General features: G+C 41.5%; 1 protein-coding gene across 5 annotated transcripts in view; it reads left to right on the top strand.

The window, feature by feature from the left end:
• Nucleotides 1-18,832, top strand: part of ETV6 (ETS variant transcription factor 6) — a 144,955-nt gene that overhangs the window by 62,569 nt on the left and 63,554 nt on the right. The window lies entirely within an intron of this gene.

The following is an 18,832-nucleotide window of genomic DNA, read 5'->3' as shown; positions in this document are numbered from 1 at the left end:
GCTTTGGGTTCAAGGACCAGATCTCCCATCAAGTGTTGGAAAAACAAATTTTAAAGTAGAGACTGAGGGGGAAAGGCTGAGAGTATTTCTTCCTAGTGTATAGGCCTCCAGTGGACTGTAATCACTCCCTTAGGTGGTTCTGTCATCCCTAGCACTTGTTTCTCCCGCATGCTCTCAGAGGGTTGCTTTCATTTTCCTGTTGTCATCCAGTCCAAGATCCAGTTCAGCATGTGCCCCTTATGTGGCCCTGTCTCATCCTTATAATGTGTAATGTGAAATTCAATTCTGCTTCGTCTCGTGCCCCAGTTTGGGTTTCTGGGCATAGTCATTAAAAAAAAAAAAAGTTATTCAGTATTACTTGTGATTTGACACGGTAAATTGAAAACTTACTGGAAGTCTGGCAGTGCTTCTGATCTATGTCCATCCCCTTTGCTAAGGTGCTTCATAAAATGCTGTATGTTGTTATTCACTCTGGCTTGGATGTTCTTGGCTCTCTCCCACTTAATGATTCACAAGATGTCTGTGAGATTCATTTTTGTAAATGTGGTTTCCTCCCCTTTCCATCCATATATTCTCCCCTCCCTTCCCCTTTGCTTGCAAATCTTCACTGCAAAAGTTCACTGAATTAAAACCAGAGTACGTGTAAGGGCCGGAGTGCAGTCTCTGGGGTGCCATTGGAAGAGCTCTAAGACACACTGCAGATTTTCCCCCTGATTTCCAAGTTAGGGGATTGGAGTAGTCTGGGAAGTTTTCCTACAGCATACTGTCCTCTTCCACCGCTATTTCACAGCAGTCTCAGCTGTGTGCATGCGTCCTGTGCCTCTTTCTTGAACAGAGAGATTTTTCTCTAGTAAAAGCTCAGAAATGGGTCTCCTCTGAGTGCTTCTGGCTGTCTCTAGCAGGGGAAGCAGGAGAAAAGTCAAGTGCAGCGGGGTCTGTGCACACCACCGCAAAGGCAGAGCCACAGATCCCAGCACGCCGGCTGCAGGGAGAAGCCAGGGGTGTTTGTGGGGCTCGCATGCCAGAGCCTCTTCAAACAGCTCTGCTCAAAGGCGTGAGCTGGGCTCGCTTCTGAGGGAAATTTCCTTTTTGGGGAAGTTGCTGCAAAGGAATTTCCTGTGTGGGCAGACAGAGCTTCCTGACTTGAAGGCTTCTTGGAAGGGAAACTGTTTCATAATGAAATGATAAATTAAAGACATACCAGCCTGGTTCGCTTCAAAACAGCTATTGAGGGAGCTCAGGCAGTACACCATTATACTCCTGCACAAAATGAAAATAAATTGCATCCTGACTGGATTCTCTGTAGCAGAGCATATCCTTCCCCCCAGCCTTCCTCCCTGTAAGTCTCACTTTCCTCTCCTGCCTCCCCCTTTCCCTTTCCCCTGCTATTTGCTGCTGCTCATATATCTTTTACAACCCCCTCCAACCAACGAGGCAGATGGGTGTGATGTTGGAGACGGTTTGTTAAATGGAGGAGATGCTCTGCTCCGCCTCCCATGGCTCCGCTTTAAGCCCTGCTGGTGCTACCAGAGCCCTGGACGTAGGACCTAGAAACTGTGAGTGGCTGCCATGAGAACTGGATGCCGTGGCTGTGCATGTGATTGTGTAAGGTGAAATTAGGGGTACCAAGGAGTTTGTCAGTCCCTATAAAAAGGAACATCTTAGCGTGATCATGAAAATGACAGGGAGGAGCGGTTGCAGATGTATTTCCTGTTAAATCAGAGGAAAAAAAGGACCTTTGCTCCATCCCAGCCAAGACACAATGGAGGGAGGGCATCCCCAGAGAGCTCAGGCTGTTACAGCGGGGTTTTCAACAGGCACAAATTGGCTTATGTTATTTTCCTGCTCTGTGCCATCCTAATTGGTTGAGAAGTGGGAAGGGAAGCACTGGTGGGTCACTGTGCCCTATGGGTTTCCTAGAGCTGGGAGTTCAGGTAAACTGGGCAAAGAGCTTAGATGAGACTGCTTGGGTTGCTGAACACATCTGGGATGGAGTTGGAGGATATGATTTCAGATGACATAGGTATAGGGGAAATGAACATACAAAAGTTTCAGTTCACTCTTTTCTCTGTCTCATCTACTTCATCTGTAAAATTTATTGATCATCCTGCTAATAATACCTAGTTGTACAAATTTATCTGGTATGCACTTCTAACAAGTGTAGAATCAGCATTTTCTTTTTCCTCCTTTGAGAGTGGGCCTTTATTCCCTGCCTCCTATTCAGCTGGTAATTAAAACGGCTTTAGTACTTTGCAGTAGCCTCCTGAATTGGTGTGTATTATGTGCCGCCTTCTGGTAAGGAGGCCTTCTCACTTTTTTCAGTAGTTATTTTAGGCTTTTTGAGACATTTGAATCATTGGCAGAACATTGTTTTCTGTTAGGATTTTATAGTGAGTGTGTCAGTTTGGGGATATTTTTTCTCTAAAATTGCAGCTGCTAAAGTCACATGACTGAAAGAATTTGAGATTTTATTTGTATTTTTTAAGCAAGTTGCTGGACTGCATAAAGAAAAGCAAGGAAATGTGATTCACAATACTCAGAAGCCAGCTACGAAGGACACCAAAGAAAAAATATGCATGTGTGAGATTGTATGTGTGTGACTTATTTTTTTACAGCTTTGTCAGTTTTAACTTCTTTTCATTGAAGTCCAGTTGCCTCATTTTCAGATATTTGGGTTTGGTAGTCCTGGAGTTATGGAAGAAACAGAACTCTGCTACTCGTTTAGGAGATTGTCTCATCAATAACGACTTGTAATCATTCCTTATATTGTACAGATATGCAAAGTGTAAAGTTCAAAATGTAGAACTTTGTTCATCGTGATTGGCATACTATATACCACACGCATACAATGCATGACAGCATTGTGAAAGCAAATCTGACACCGTGCTGTGCTGTGGCCAGGGCTGTCTTACAGCAATTGGAAGACACGGTACTGCGTCTTAAATGAAAGTAAGGAAGGATCCGTTCTCGGTAACCTGCACAAAGGATGTGCAGCCACAGGGCTACAGTATATAGGCGTTCCTGGGGGAGGCAGGCTTTTGTAGGCTCTCATATTCATTCAGCTGTATTATCGAGACAGAGTGGGTTGCAAAGGGTTTCAAACTAAGTTCAGAGCAGAAAAATCCTTACCACCAATTGCATTTTGAGTTGCTCTACTTCTTGACCCAATGAAAATCCTGAACAGAAATATTTTAAATGGTAGTGTCAAATGCAGTTGTAAGTAGTGCTGGTTTTAAAAAGACAGTTTCTGCAGCCGAGATACAGACCAGCAAAGAACAGTATGGAAATACATACTTTGTTTTCAATCTGTTTTGTAAGATACCTGGTAACTTTTACTTGCAGTGCTGTTGCTTTCAGAAGCAGATTTGGAATTTGAGGATGGCCTCTCAGAAGCGGCTTCCATGCCAGATACGATGTCTGTGCAGCTTGAAAGGTCTTAGAGGCTAAATTGTTAACATTTGGCTAAAGTGGATGACATACCTTGGATGGGACCTTGTGTGGGACGTTTAACAGGCTTACTGCTTGGCCAGTTTCTTACTGTTGATTTTTGAGGCACCCAGAAGTGTAGTAGGCAATCTGACTGCAAAGCATGGATAAACACCCTGCTCAGGACCTTTATGCTGTCCCCACCTTTGGTAGCATTAAAGTAATGATTAAAATCAATGTACATCATGCTGTTTACATATGTTGCTCCTCTTTCTGTCCTTGCTAACATAATTTGTTTGGCTAATCTCCACCTAAAGAAACTTCATTGCAGTTGCAATGCCTGCCTGCCTCTTTCTTAGGCTAAAGTGAACTGTTCCTCTCTCTGTACTTGATGCAGCCTCAAACAGTTCTGCGATTTACCACCCCTGCTTCCCAAACTGAGAACTCCTAATCTCTCATCTTTCCCCAAAGAACACAGAACTAATTTCTGTTGTATTTTTCTTTTTTGAGTAAAAACGAAATTGAATTACTTCCAATCTAGTCAGAACTAAAATCTAGGTAATATCCTGCAGTGGCAGCAGCCGTGGCCACGCCAGGAGGAAATCTGAGTGGGAGCACAATTGTTGAGCTACACGTAGGACAGAACAGTTCCACTCAGTTTTTTTTCTTTTATAACAGAGGTTTACATTGTTAATCAGGTGCCACTCCAAGCTCACTATTCAGCTTAACGATAGTGAGTTCCAGTAAAATGCGGGTGGGAGGACACTTAATTTGTGCTCTTTTTTTTCTTGCTTTAAACACACTCACTGTTTGTTCTTGGCATGATATCAAAAGAGTGCTGAAAGGAAATGAGATAGAAAAAAGACATGAAAATCACAACCGCACGACTGATCTCTAAGGATATTGTTCCTACTTCCACATGGAAAGCCCAAAGATTCCTAGTAGACATTCTTGCTGGGTTGGCAGAGGATGGAAATCTTATATTTCACTTCTGGCAATAGTGGGTCAATAGGGATTTCTCTAATCAGCTAAGAACTAGCAGCAATGGAGTTTAAATAAATTGTAGACAATTCATCCTATCGTAGGAATAGCTGCTACAATGCAAGGTCTTTGAGGACAAAGGAAAGACTGGAGAGATGAGGTAGGATAGAACATATTACCCAAAGCCTCTGCTCTTACTGGTGGCATTCTGTGTCCGTATCTTGAGCTCTGTCCCTCTGTGTAGCATATTTTTCTGCTTGAAAGGAGAAAGAAGCTGGAGATGGTGAGGGGTATAATACGTGTTCCCACTCCAGCACAGTTCATTTTGTTACATGCTTGTCCATTCTGGTGGAGCCTCTGTGACTTCTCTTGGGAGACAAGTAAGTCTCACCCATAGGAGAATGGCATTCAGCCTCCATTTTCCTTTGGTCATGCTAAGTTTCCATTCTCTGAATGACACTGACTTGGACCGCTCAAAATCTCTGCTTGCATGGTGTTGATACCAGCTGTGTGCAGGCATTTCTCTTACTACACTGCTTCTCCTACAGTGCCGCATGATACATGTGCAATGTTTTAGAAAACTCAGCAGATCTGGTGTTGGAATAGTTGGGGAAAGAATACCTGGGCTAAAGATCATTTCAAGGTAACCATTCTTCAGATTCTTGTCCTATTCTGGCTTGTAGACTGTCAGGAGAGTAACTGGTATTTTATCAAGCTGGATCTTGCCCCGATCATTTGAAATGCTTCCTTTTTCACCTCAGTGTAATTTACCATCACAGATCTATTGCAGCAAGAAACGTTAACAGGAAAGAGATGTAAACACTGACTCTGTTTGACTTCCTCTAAATACCTATATGTTTGTGTTGAGGGAGTTATTCGATTAAGAATAAAATAGAGCTTCCCAGGGAGTCCTGGGAGAGCCTAACTTTGAGGTAGGTTCTTCTCTTGGGGATCCGGAGGGAGAGAGAACTACATGTGCGGCAATGCTAGTTGGTATGTTGCCCAAGCTGTCACTATGACTGCATTACAACATGGCATCAGCTCTACACCAGCTGCACTTGCTTCCCATGAGACTTCCCATGAGAAAATGGATTCTCGTAGAAAACCCTAGGGTTGAAAGTGAAAATTATGGATGTGAGTTTCTTCTCTCGCACGGTCCCTGATTTTAGGGGTTTTCAATTCCTAGGCCTGATTGTGTATAAAGATGCTTAACTTATTAACTGCTGATGGATGTAATGATTTTCTCCAGGAAATCTCTGTCCCAGTATTTGAACAAATGTTACTTTAAAGTGACATTTAAGGAAAAGGGTGAAAAAAAGATGCAACTCCCCATGCACCTCACTTTGTTAAAGTGTGAATAATACAGTGAATCGGTTCGCTACTTTTTTTAGTACTGAAGACCTGGATTAAAATTCAATATAAGGCACAGATAAGATGGGCCAAGTCAGACTTTTCATAGTCTTCAATAATTTGTGGTTCTCTCCAATGCTGCTCTTCCCACTTTTTTTTTTTCCAGGGCAGGCTCCAATGCTGCTCTTCCCACTTTTTTTTTTTCCAGGGCAGGTGGCAATCCCTGTATCGCTAAGCAAGGCTTATTGACTATAGGTTTACTTTTTCAATTATCTCCCAAAGCCTTCTTGGACGTAGTTCAAAAGACCCCCCTGAAGTACACAAAGTAGAATTCGAAAAGAAAGTATTTGCCATTTTCACTTGAATATCTGCTCAGTTTGGTGGCCAGGGAATGTAGCAGAAGGGCAGGAGTTGTGGCACGCTCACATTGAAGAGTAGTCTTAAAAAACAATGCAGATCAAGAGCTGGGATATTTGAAACCAAAATCATCTGAATTTCCCTTGTCCCTTTTACCCATGTCATAGTTAGAGTAATGTGACCATAACTGTTTTTAAATTTTTTTAGGGATGGACAGTTAGCATTCCTGCAGCAGGTGAAGGAGGTGGTCTGTCTCAGTAATTTCATACAGTTTTTCTCAGGTGTAAGCAAAACAAAGTGGTATTTTTCTTAGGGAAATTTCCTTTCTAAGGAAGTTAGTCATATAAAATTATTATTATTATTTTTAAATCCAGTATGAGTCGAGGGAGTGCCCTGATTACACATTTCCTGGAAAAGGCCGTTGGTGACGTACCATTGACTAATGAAAACTTGTCTGTTAGAAGTAGCTCCTTTCTGTTAACTATTTAAAAAGACAACGGTATTTTAAAGGCATAGGACTTAGGTATTTCCTAGTTCTGCTTTTTTTAACCCATTGTCAGTTGGCCTATTACGTCATTAGCAGCTACAGATTCATGTCCCTGAATACGGAAGTACTCTGATGTAAAGTAATGTAACATTACAAGAACAAAAAAGTAAAATCAAAGCCTGCTTGCCATTATGTTGCCAGCAGTGAGCCCCTGCAGCGTAATGTCACAACCTGAAAATCAGCTAGGAAGAGCAGAAGCACAAAAGAGACACAACAAGCATGACAGAAGTTCAGTTAGATCTCCTATGAAAATCTGAGTGATCCTTTAAATACTGGTGAGTGGCAACCCTCAGGGAGTTCTGTTAGTCCCTGCCTGTGGGTTAACGATGGACTTTTATGCCTCATTGAGAAAATCTGGGCAGGAAAGAGAAGAGCAGCAGAACTGAACTTCTGTGTTCCATTGCTACTGATTCAGGTTTTTCTAGCATGTGTTAAACCATTGTCCAGGAAATCTGGGAGCAGATGAGCCAGAACTTCTAAATACTGTTTTAGCTGTTATGCCTAAGACTCTGGGAATTGTACTGCTTATACTCAGAAGAGGATGACTTGTGCCTGCAATTTATTCAACCCAAAATGACCTCCAAGCCTTACTGGAAGTTAACTTGAAAAACAACAACAACAAAAAAATCCCCCCCTCCCTTTACTTCTACCAGAAGAGATTTTTCAGTCATCATCATGCAACATTTTGAGTTTAACCCCAACAATATCAACATGACAGAATTATGCAAACAAGGAAATTTCCATGGGCTGAATTGCACAATTTCAAGAAAGAATCTCAGCTATTAAATAAATGTGAGTGCTGATCCCTTAGCATTGAAGGGCCATGTACTCTCTGCAGCTGTTGGAGCAGAGAGAATAAATATACCTTTCTTCTTCCCTATTCATTGACTGAACACACAAGTGGGCATGAATAGTACCTGCCTAAGTGTGTGTGTGCGGTGCCAAACCACAGGGATTGTTCTGAGGACTAGTGCATGAGATTTACTGTTCAGTCAAAGAACTAGCACTAAGAGGGAGATGCCAGCAATGCTGCTGTAGGTGTTAAAGCTGCGCGATGAGATTCTGAAGTGCTTCCTAGTGGATCACTTATTTTATTCTACTTCCATAGGGTTCTGTATGGTCTGTGGTGACAGCTAGGTCTAGGACATAATAGCAATTTCCAACTCCACCACAAAAATTTCTGTGAAAGATGCAACGTACCCCAACCTAGCAAAGATCTGCATTTCAGCTTTCAGCACCATGCCAGACTTAAATGACAGCCTTATATTCTCACCTTAATCTTCCCCACCAGAGTATATTCTACATATGCTCCTACAAATGAACTAGAGGTTGTATTGTTTTACTGGCGTTACCACTGCATAACTGTACATCAGGCCCTGTAATGCATGATATGCCTGTAAGGGCAGAATGTCTTACTTGTCTCTCAGTACTATAACTTTCATTATTACAAGGGTGCTCAGCAATGAGAGGGGTGAGTCTTACAGAAATTAGGATAATCAAGTGATTAAAGTAAGTAAAATCTCAGTATCAACCTCTGACTTTGCATGAATGAAAACCAAAACCAGTAATGTCCATGAACAAATTGATCTGGGATATGTAAGGTGTATAGCTGTCAGAGGAATGAGATTCTAAGAGCCATTCAGCAGGATTAGTGGCTCAAGCAACCTAAGCAGCTGATGGAGGTGCTTTTAAATAGAATTGTCATAGAGAGGATTCAATTTGGTGATACCTTCTGAAGAGTGATTCACTTAGAGGTCCCTTCTAAACCAATGCATTGTGGCCTGAAAGCTGTGTTCTTCTCCCACAAATTTGGAGTGCTCTGTGAAGTCTTCCAAGTCAAGATTTATGAAGATGCCTGAGATGTGTGGAACACCTGAGATTTATTGACTTACCTGTGGTTATCACATGCCTCAGAAACGCTTGTCCCATGCAGACTGTAGGTGTGTATATTAGTAGAAGGGATTAGAGTCAGGACCAAGAAGAAGAGAGAGAGGTGAGATGAGTAAAAGTGTACCTGGGGAGTTAGGGAAATACAGAATAGGATTTTTCTGTGAAGCCAAGAGGTGAGAGTGTAACGGGTATGCAATATACCTTTAGTCTGCTCTGTGGAAAAGGAAAGGCAGGAATCTAGGGATAAGCTGCCTGCATTGGGACGAAACATTGGTGTACTTGGCATCATGTGACTTGCAAATGGGTGCAAAACACATTATTTCAGCAGAAGTTGTTGATTTTCTGAAGGCTTAGGCAATGAATATGAATGAATCAATACACTTACATTTTATTGGGTGATAATCAAATGGTGAGACTCATCAGCAGAATGACGGATGTGGTTTCTTTATCTGACTGTCAAACAGAGAGTTTGTGTGTCATTCTTCACTTACGTGAGTTTGCCCAAGGCTTGCATTATTGATAAAAAAACTGTCCCATTTGCTGTGTTTAATGATCTACAGGTTATCAAGCCTTCTGCAATCCTTTACTGGTTGTGACACTTTATTGCATGATGCTACTCACTTTCTCTACCCAGAAAAAGGTCCTTTGCAAGGATAAACACATTAATACTTAGAAAAGATTTTGAAATTTGCTGATGAAAGGTGCCTCTTTCCACTATCTCCAGAGTATTAGCAATAATTCTTTCTAAAGAAGATGGAAGAATAAGGAATATGGGTCAAAAGGCATTGACAATTAGAAGCTTATCTACTAGAGAAGCCTGCCTTTAGTATGTAAGATCTGCAACCATTTGAGGAAGGGTAGCTCTAAATGCAGGAGCATGCCTTTGTACTGTGCAGTATTGAGAGGGGCTGGAGCTGCATTATGTCTTATCACATCTGTGTTTCCAAAGTCCATCCCTAGATGGATGGTAAGTCTGTAAAATACAACAATAACTCGGGAGGGAGCAGAGTAAACAAAACTTGATCCAGGGAGATCTTTCCTTATTTTTAGTTATCAAGACTTTGAATGTGGCTATACATTGTTGTTGACAGCTTAATTCTTTTCCATTGTCCATTCCCAAAATGGTCACAATAATCTGATTACACTGAAAAAGATGATGGTGGCATTTTGGAAAATGTTATGGCTCAATTACTGTAAGCAAGACTTGTTGGTTTGTTGGTTTTTTTTACTGCTAGCGGTGATAGTGGTGAATGCATACTCTGGGAACTTCAGAAAGAGTAGCTCTGACATTGTTTCCTGTGTGGGGTTTGGTTGCAAATTTCTCTTCAAGCACGTAAAAAACAAATGCAGATTTTGTATTTTCCATAGGGTTTCTGTAGGATGAAAGGCAATATGATCTAATTCATTTTAAGAGGCACTGATTTGACTGTGTTTGATGTAAAGGTGATTTCAGTCTTACTGGTATCATTTCAGAAAGACAAAAGTTGAGCAGATCTGCAGCAATGCAGAACTTGTGTAAAAGGGAAAGGAGATTTAAGCTTTGGTATTTGAGACCAGTACCAATATTTATCTTTTGTCTTATTTTAAAAGCCTTGACATGTGTTGCATTTAATTACTTCCCTTTTGTTACCTCACGTTATTGGCAGTTTACTGGTCTGGGTGGTTTCTATCAACTATAGACTTCCAACTATTTACTTTTCAGGTAAATATAAAGATGATTGCTAAATACATAAGCATAAACAGATGGCTGTTAAAAGGAAGTAGCTCTCCCTGAAAAGCCAAATTCCTTGACAGTGCCAAAGAGGTGCCTTCAACTTTAGAAGGCTGACTCAGTAAGGACTGACATAAAGTTGTGGCTAGTTGAGGACTGTCTGGTTGTTCTAAGTGAGGCTCAACAGAATCAGTCCAGTAACAGGCAGAAAATTCCAGCTTCGGTAAACCATTTTAAGTGGAGGACATAAGTTTTTCATAGTCCAGGTAGCTTTCAGAGTCATAGAAAACAATGAAAGAGAGCCTTGCTGGGGCTTGTCCAGAGCCAGTCTACTTCCAGTCTGCTCTTTTCCATGAGACTTTCTGATATTTCTTAAGGTTGCAGGAAGTAAGGAAATTCAATCTGAATCTTCAACTCCTGTGGTCCAGGTTGCCCTGGACCGGGTCCTGCTTCATCGTATTCCATGTTTATTGTGAGAGAAACATGATATAGAAACTGGAATCTCCTTTACAGAGATACTAAAGAAGATAGATGGGGAATCTCGAACTGCCCGGAAGGAATTGTTCCAGTGAGATGACCCATGTCCTCTGATGCAGAGCCTTTTATACAGCCACGATCAGGGACGCTGAACATACTCAGCTAAATAAGCTCTGGTTGCAAGAGCTGAAGCTTCCACTTCAACAGCTTTTTCTGATTCATCATATTCCCTTGCCTCCTTCCATACCCCCAAATGTACTGGGATTCAAATGTGTTTCAGAGATGGTGTTTCTTATGTCCTGGTCTTCCAGCCTATTTTTGTTGTTGTTTGCTTGTTTTAAAAAACAAGTTTATTATTCTGCCCTACTTATTGGTACAGGCTTTGTTCTCTCAGCACCTCACCAACTCCATTTCTTCAAAATCCACCAGATAGCCTGCCAGAAGGGGTATAAAACCCGTGTAATGTACATAATTTCTCATTCCAGTCATGGATCAGTCTAGGAGGAGAAATGAGAGGGAGGGGTGAGAAGGGAGAACGAGCTGGCTCAGGGCAACCTTAATAGATTTGGGTTGAGTCCAAATCACGCTAGCAGTGATTGTAAATAAACACTTAGATTCAGTGGCTTCTGTTAAATGAGTGGATGTTCTCTGTCCAGTCCTCAGTGAAGAACTGTCCATGCACGTCCAGCCCACATTGTTAAACCAAGTATAGGTGAAGCCATGAGCTGATAGCTGATCTGCCAGGTCAGGAAGAATTAGAGTAAAACAGGTTCTCACAGCTCAGGATGGCCTCTCTCTGCCAGGGATAACACATGGCCGAGGCAGAGACATGTAATATAGCTCTTTTCTGTTCTATGGGATAGAGGTCTTGTTGATCATGCCACTCTTCAGAGCTGGTTTTCCATGATTTCCCGCAGCACTGACTTCCCTTCAGATATGGAAGTGATATGGAAAGTGATAAAGATAAATGGTGCAGCATCAGAGAGGGGAGAGAAGCCAAGAAAAACTCACGTGTCAGCTGAACGAATTAAAAAATAAGCACAAACTCAGCATTTTGTCAGTCCCTCCACCCCCTGGCATTTCCTTCACGGTTAGGACTTTAATCATCAGTAAAACAATAATAACAAAACATACACAAGGAGTCCAACCATCAACAATCATAATTCTCTTCAACACAGCAAGAAGCTCTTCAACAAATAACCATTAAGAGATTAAGCCTCTTTTATGAATAAATTGTTTGATATGCTGAAGGCAATTTGTTTGACGTTATTTTTGCAGAATTAAGGAGTCGAAGACCCTGGCAACATGCTAATTGTCTATACCTGGCATAGAGGCAATGTTAAAGCCTTGGTAATACTCCATGCCATTGACAAAATAGCATTCAGAGGGGGTCATTTGCTAATGCAGTCCTTGATCTGGCTGCTAATAAAAGCATGTGAGTTTGTATGACAATGATGCTCTTCATCTGAAGATCCTCAAATACCATTTTTGCTGAGGGTCTTCCAAAACCCTTACAGTCCCTGTTGAGGAAGGTGGTGGTATTATTACCATTACCATTGCCCATTTCAGAGAAGGTGGAAGTCAAGGCCGTAATTTCCCCACATAGTGTAAATGAGGGTAATGTAGTGTTATATCTGTAAAATGCCAGTCCTGACCTCCTGTTTCTCTGTTCTTCCCACCTGCACACTGGCTACTGAAAAAATTTCTATTTCTTCTCTTCAAATATTCAGACTGAGAGATTCCTATGTGTTGAAACTAATGCTGGGAGAAAAAAGTGAATTTTACCTGAGTCTTTTCCTTGATCAGCCTGCTGTACAACTACTTGAACGTTATGTTCAAAGGAGCAGTATGAAAACTGGAATATGAGATGGGAGTAGGTAGGAATGATTTATTATGGCAGTGCCAGTTAAAACTGGGTTAAACCGCTCATAAAAACTATGGCCCAAGGTACAATTAAATAGCCTATTTAAGGTCTGTTCATGCCACTGTTGTGGGCTTCCACAAGTCAGCTTTAGTCTAGTGAGCTAGAGTGCACAGGGTCAAAGTCAGGTTGTTTGCTGCTGTATCTGAATTGTGGCTAGCCTGGGCAGCCTACACCAGCTGTAGTCAAAGCAGTGAGTGCAGAGCAGAGACATTGCATTCAGAGGCAACTGTCAAGCACAAGATGTGGAATCCACTAATTCTCATCTGTGTTCTCTAAACATGGAAAAACGTACTCCCCCCAGCGTTATAATAGCATTTAATCACTCTAATGTGTTTTTCCTTTTTCTTTTTCCTTAATCATCTGATTTACAGATGTGACACCTCTAGTCCTTACAAGTAGGAGCAGCCAGGGAAACAAGGGACATGGAAGAAACTTTTCCTGGTGTTTATTTCCTGGCAAAGTCCAATTTTCAGCTTTAAAAGGATGTACAGGGCAGAGTGAAGTCCTGCACACGTTTTCACGTTTACCAAAGCTCTTTGAGCTTTGGTCTTAGCCTAAATCTCTCAGGACGCACTGGCTGTTGTTCATTGTGCTCTCAGAGGAACTTGGTATTAAATTCTCAATTCCATACGCACACAAAGAAGAAAAAGAAAAAAAGGAGTGAGGCTGTATCAGATCTCATTAAAAACAAAAACTAAGTTTTAAGTATTTGCTCCCCTTGTTTTCCAAAATGTTTTTAATCTTAAAAATCCTGGAAGCTGAGATCACCCCAAAGAAAGTTAGAATAAACATGACTGGAAAAGACCCCTCAGGAAGATGTCTTAATTTCCTACTGCTGGGTGATTGTAAAAGCCTCCTGCCTTGTCTCAGCAGCTGAATAGGTATCAATAAAGTACACAGCTCAGAATAACGAGACAACTTCACTTTCTTAGGAGCGTGATGGAGGATCAAAAGAAGTCAAGTGGCAATAAACTGTCAGCAATTTGCTTTACTAGGTATCTGGCCAGCATCTGCTTTATTTTTTTTTCTAATGTGTACTGCAGGAAAAAAAAAAAACATAACACTGCTACACTGCTTTATTTAGGCAAGATCCTTGTTTTGCTGCATTATAAAAGCATTGTTTGATGCATGGTCTCTGTGTTTGGGTCATATTTGAACATGCATCGTTGGCTCTGAATGTTCCGAATTTTGGTGCTAACATTGAGAGAATACTAACACTTCCGTTGGAGCTGGATGCATATGTAGACACTGCACACCTAGCCAGCATAGGGAGTGTCCTCTGCTGCTTGTCAAAGGAAGCTCTTCCAAAATCCAGGAGTTCAGAGCTGTGGTGCTGGTCATCACTACAATAAACCTCACCCAAGATTTTGTCACTTAAATGAGGGGCTTTATGTTCTTTAACTGTAGAGTTGACCCTTGTGCTTTGGATGCCAAAGGTTCTGGCTTTTACCCTTCCCTGTACTATGAGAGAGGTTGCATGCTTACTCCACTAGTATGATTTATGTCCACTTTTTTGTTTAGGTAAGAGTAACGGCTTTTAGGAAGCAAAGAGCAGATAGCTGAGGTGATTACTTTGAGACTGCAGCAAGGAACTTATTCCCAAGTGACTCATCACATGGGGAGAGCCAGTCCCAGGAGAGGCCAGAGGATGTGTGCATCTCTCCTAAGCTCTCTCAGGACTGCCAGAAAACCGCTGCACTGACCTCAGGTATTGCTGTGGATGGTAGGGTGTCAGGGAATAAAGGCTGCAAGCAGGGCAAGGAGCTCCAGAGGGCATGGAGCCTTCAGTAGATCGGGGTTTGCACCTGGTGAAGGCTTCTGTCTGTTGCTCTGTCTGGAGATGCCAGGACTTGATTTGTCTCACCTGTCTGTCGCCTCCCACTCCTTCACTCTATAAAGCACATGCAGTTCCCTGGTAGAATGCTTGTGCGAGCAGATAAGAAAAAAAAATGTAGGATTTTCCTCTTATCAGGCTTGTTTCCAAATGGTTTTCTTAGCAGAGCACTTTTTCATGCTCAGAGGCTGTAGTCTCTTAGATTGCTGTGCCCCTCTCTGAGAGTGTTTCTTGCAACATAACTCCTGATCACAGCTCTAAGCACATTTAGTTACATCTCAGCTTTTGTTCCATTTTTCAGTTTGGGGGACTACTCTTAGAAATGGTTGTGATTGCTAATAATAAGCTTTGACCACTAGTATTTCCCTCCAAACACTAGGATGCTTGTTTTTCTGAAGCAAGAATGAGGCACTGAATGAGGTCATCCTACCAATAACTCTTCTCGCTTATTGATTGTCTTATGTTGCATTTATCAGCAGCTGATAAATAAGTGAGAAGGATTTTGTTGTGATGTAGATCACAGCAGGTCTCAAAGTCAGTCAGCAATTTCTTGTCAGTGGGAAGGCACGTAGGGATTATAAGTATATGCACCTAGTGAAACACCCATGTTCTCAGTTTATAGCTGGACATGCTGATTGAGTTATTCAGGTCATTCATTGTGTGTATGTCTGCTCTGTCAGCTATTGGTGATTTGCAGAAATTTGTCGTCACCTACTGTGGATTTCAAAAGATGAGTCTTGATCAAATAGCCAGTCATCATCCTGGCTACCCGATGCTTTTTATCTATACTGTATACTGTGCCCACGTTGGCAACTGCCGCCATCTCCATGGTACTTTGCACTCTACTCCTCTTTCTTTCTCCGTATTTACTTGTAGATGGGTGTGCTTAAGTATATATTTAAAATTCAGTGCCTTTATGCCTCACTGTCTGAGAATGGGAGAGGAAGATAGGGAGCTGCCAATGAGGAAATAGTGTCTGAAAGACAGAAGAATGGAAATAGTGAGAAACCAGGCACATTTTTAGGCAGATGTAATGGGGGAAACAAAATCCTGTTACAAATCTAGATGTCCCTACAAATCTCGGAAGTCCAAATGGAAACTAACCCCAGGTACTTGTACGTGTACAAATGATCTGTGTATCAAATTCCAAGTCCTCTGTGGATTGCACTGTGCCCAGGACAGATTTTTCAAAACACATGAGGGTAATGACTTTTACTGGATGGGGTGTAACACTGGCACTTTCAACATAACAAGTTGTCTGGTCCAGAAAGAAAAATATTCCAGGAAATGGTGCAATTGTATATTCAAAGAATAATAAAGAGATCACTAAAACTTTCATGGTATTATTAGATGCTCAGGACAATAAGCAAGCACTGAACTGACTGAAGTTGTCCAACTGACAGTGGTGGGCTGAATCTGTCTTGTAGAACAGTTCTGTCACACTGCTTTCCTTGAAAACATCTTTTGTAGTACTTGCTGTTTTAACTGTCTGGCACTTCTTACTGCACTGGATGGCCCAGTATTTACAGAGCAAGCTACAGCCACTACCCAGACGTGTGAGAGTAGCTGAAGCCTGGGTGCTGCTCCAGTATCTGCACAGTCCATCAGGGGTTGCATGGTGACTCCCCGAAGAGACTTTGTCAGGTAGCATAGCAAGGTCAGCTATAAAGTCTCCTCACTTCTTTGGAAATTTGCTGAATTTCTTTTTCTACTTATTCCTTTTTTTTTTTTTTTTTTTTTTTCAGAGATCTTCTCCAAAGCAAATCATCTCTAAAAAATGACTTTTTTTTTTTTGTAGTGATCTGTTTTCTTTAGAGACTAAAGGAAAAGGTTTGTCTCTGAACCTCCACGTTGAGACTCTCTGATGTTGACTAGCCTAATCTAATGTTTGCGATTAGGATGTAACATTTCTGTTGGTGGCATAGAAACATATCTATGTTCTACCTCAGTCTCCTAGATACGCTAGCAGCATCCTGGACTGCATTAGGCAGAAGGGATCCTTCCCTTCTGCTCAGCCCTGTTGAGACGGCATCTGGAGTGCTGTGTCCAGTCTCAGGCTTCCCAGTGCAAGAGACACATGTTCATACTAGAGGATGATGATTAAAAGGCTACAGCATCTAACACATGAGGAGAGGCTGAGAGAGCTGCTGTTGTTTAGCCTCAAGAAGAGGAGGCTTGGAGGGATCTTATAGTTGTGTGTAAATACTAGATGGGAGAGAATAAAGACAGAGTTAAACTCTTCTCAGTGGTATACAGTAACAATGGGAACAGACTGAAATACAAAATATTCCATTTAAACATAAGAAAAACTTCTTTACTGGAAGGGTGAACAAATACTGCAGCAGGTTACCTGGAAAGGTCTTGGAGTCTCCACCTTTGGAGATACACAAAACCTGACTGGTCCTGAGCAACCTGCTCTAGCTTACCCTGTTTTAAGCAGGGTTGGGCTAGATGGTCTCCAGAAGTGCCTTCCAGCCTCATCTATTCTGTGATTCTGTGGTATGTGCAGGCTGATGAACCTTGAGAAAATGAAGGAAACCTCATGCTGTTTGACTGTTATCCTTAGTCTGCTGGGTGGTTAAAATAAACCAAACAAAAGGTGTGGAGATAGGGAGGAGAGGACTGATTGTGACTGTAGTTGCTAATTGAGTGTCAGAATAGTCTGTAATCAAAAGCAGTTACTAAATTATTTGAAACCCTAGTTTATGAGATATCATCTATTCCCTTTATTTTCCTAATTCACTGAAGTCCATTCAAAAGTTCTATCTTTTAGATGGGAATGGTGAGCTTTAACTCTGCTATTGCCATTTAAGAAAAATTACAGGCTGAAGTAGTTTCAAATTAGAACTTTAAAGGATAGTGGGCTGAATATACAGAGACGTTTTGGATCACAGGATAATTCAAGTTAGAAAGGACCTTGGGAGGCCTCTAATCCAACCTCTTGCTCAAAACAGTTTCAGCTACAAGGTCAGACTTGTAGCTGATGGACAGTCCATCAGTGCTTTAGCTCGTTTGGTCATTAAAACCTTCAAGGACGGAGACAGCACAGCATGTCTGTGCAGTCTGTTCCAGTGTTTGAGTGTCCTTGTGATGAAAGAGATTTTCCAGTTGGAATTTCTTACTTCAACTTTTTAAGCGATTAAAAGTAATCAGTTGCTTAAAACTAGGTGTATTTAACCAGTAATCAGGTGCCTTTTGGTATTCTAAGGGGTGTTTGAGCAAAGTAGATCTCATACTCTCTTGGCATTTCTAGAAGTCCCCCATGGCTCTTACCTTTGTTTTTAAGTGTGAAAGTGCATCTGAAAATCCTACCCAAAGTCTGCTGGGCTTCATGACTTTAGTAATTTGGAAGCTTGAAAGTAAAATCTCTTTTCCTTCCAAAACTGTTATCCTTCTTGTGGTTATGAACAGTGCTTCAGGATTTGTAGGGGCTTTGATTACAGGAGGATGTGTCTGGTGAAATATAGCCAAAACGTTTCTTTTTGAGGTAAAGTTGTATAGGAAGCCTTATCATTCTGTTGACATTGCTGATGCTAATAATCACAAGATAAAATCAGAGCTAGGGCCATAAGAAATGTAAGATTTGGAGTTCCTTTCACAGTGCCTAACATTTCTGAGAAACTGCATCAGTAAAATGTTTCAAAAAGGCAAAGAAAACTTGTGTGTGGATTCTTAAAAGCAGTATGTCTGTGTATATCAAGTAGGCCTTATTTCTGAATAACGCTTAAGGTAGAAAACCTCACAAGTCAGCTCCAGGAGCATATATTTTCATGTGTGACAGAGGCTAATTTGGTCATGATTGTTGCCCTAACCATAGCTGCCTTTTTTTTTTTTTCTCGTCACTGTTTGCTTTTGCTCTGTCCGTTTCTTGTTGTTCTTAAGAACAGATATTTGCCAAAACAAATGTATGTGAGTGATAAAAGCCAAGAGGAATGTCTGTTGGACCACAGGAAATTTCCTGTGCAGGAAGAGATCTTGGGAACTTCCTGTGGAGCAGAGCATTGTGGGTCTGTTGGCAAAAGTCCCTTTACCACAGCTGCAATTAACTAGAAGAGGGTGGAAAATAGCATTGCCTTTTGCAGGCACATAGTTCAAGCTGGGAGTCTGAACTAGACAGTTTAAAAAAAAATAATACATGAGCAAATGTTAAATCAGAGTTGTGGGTTTGAAGATGATTGCTCTCACAACCGAAGAAAGAGCAAATAAGAATGGTGCGGAGTTGTAGGTTGTCTCTACTTGTACTTCATGCCCACCTTATACAGTTCTGACTAACCTGGTGTACATGGGAGTATCCCAGGGTTTGATGCTGCTAGAAGGAGACCTCTTCAAGATTGG

This window comes from Cygnus olor, chromosome 1, assembly GCF_009769625.2.
Source record: "Cygnus olor isolate bCygOlo1 chromosome 1, bCygOlo1.pri.v2, whole genome shotgun sequence".
In the NCBI taxonomy this organism is placed as follows: Eukaryota; Metazoa; Chordata; class Aves; order Anseriformes; family Anatidae; genus Cygnus; species Cygnus olor.
This window is presented reverse-complemented; position numbering and strand designations above follow the sequence as displayed.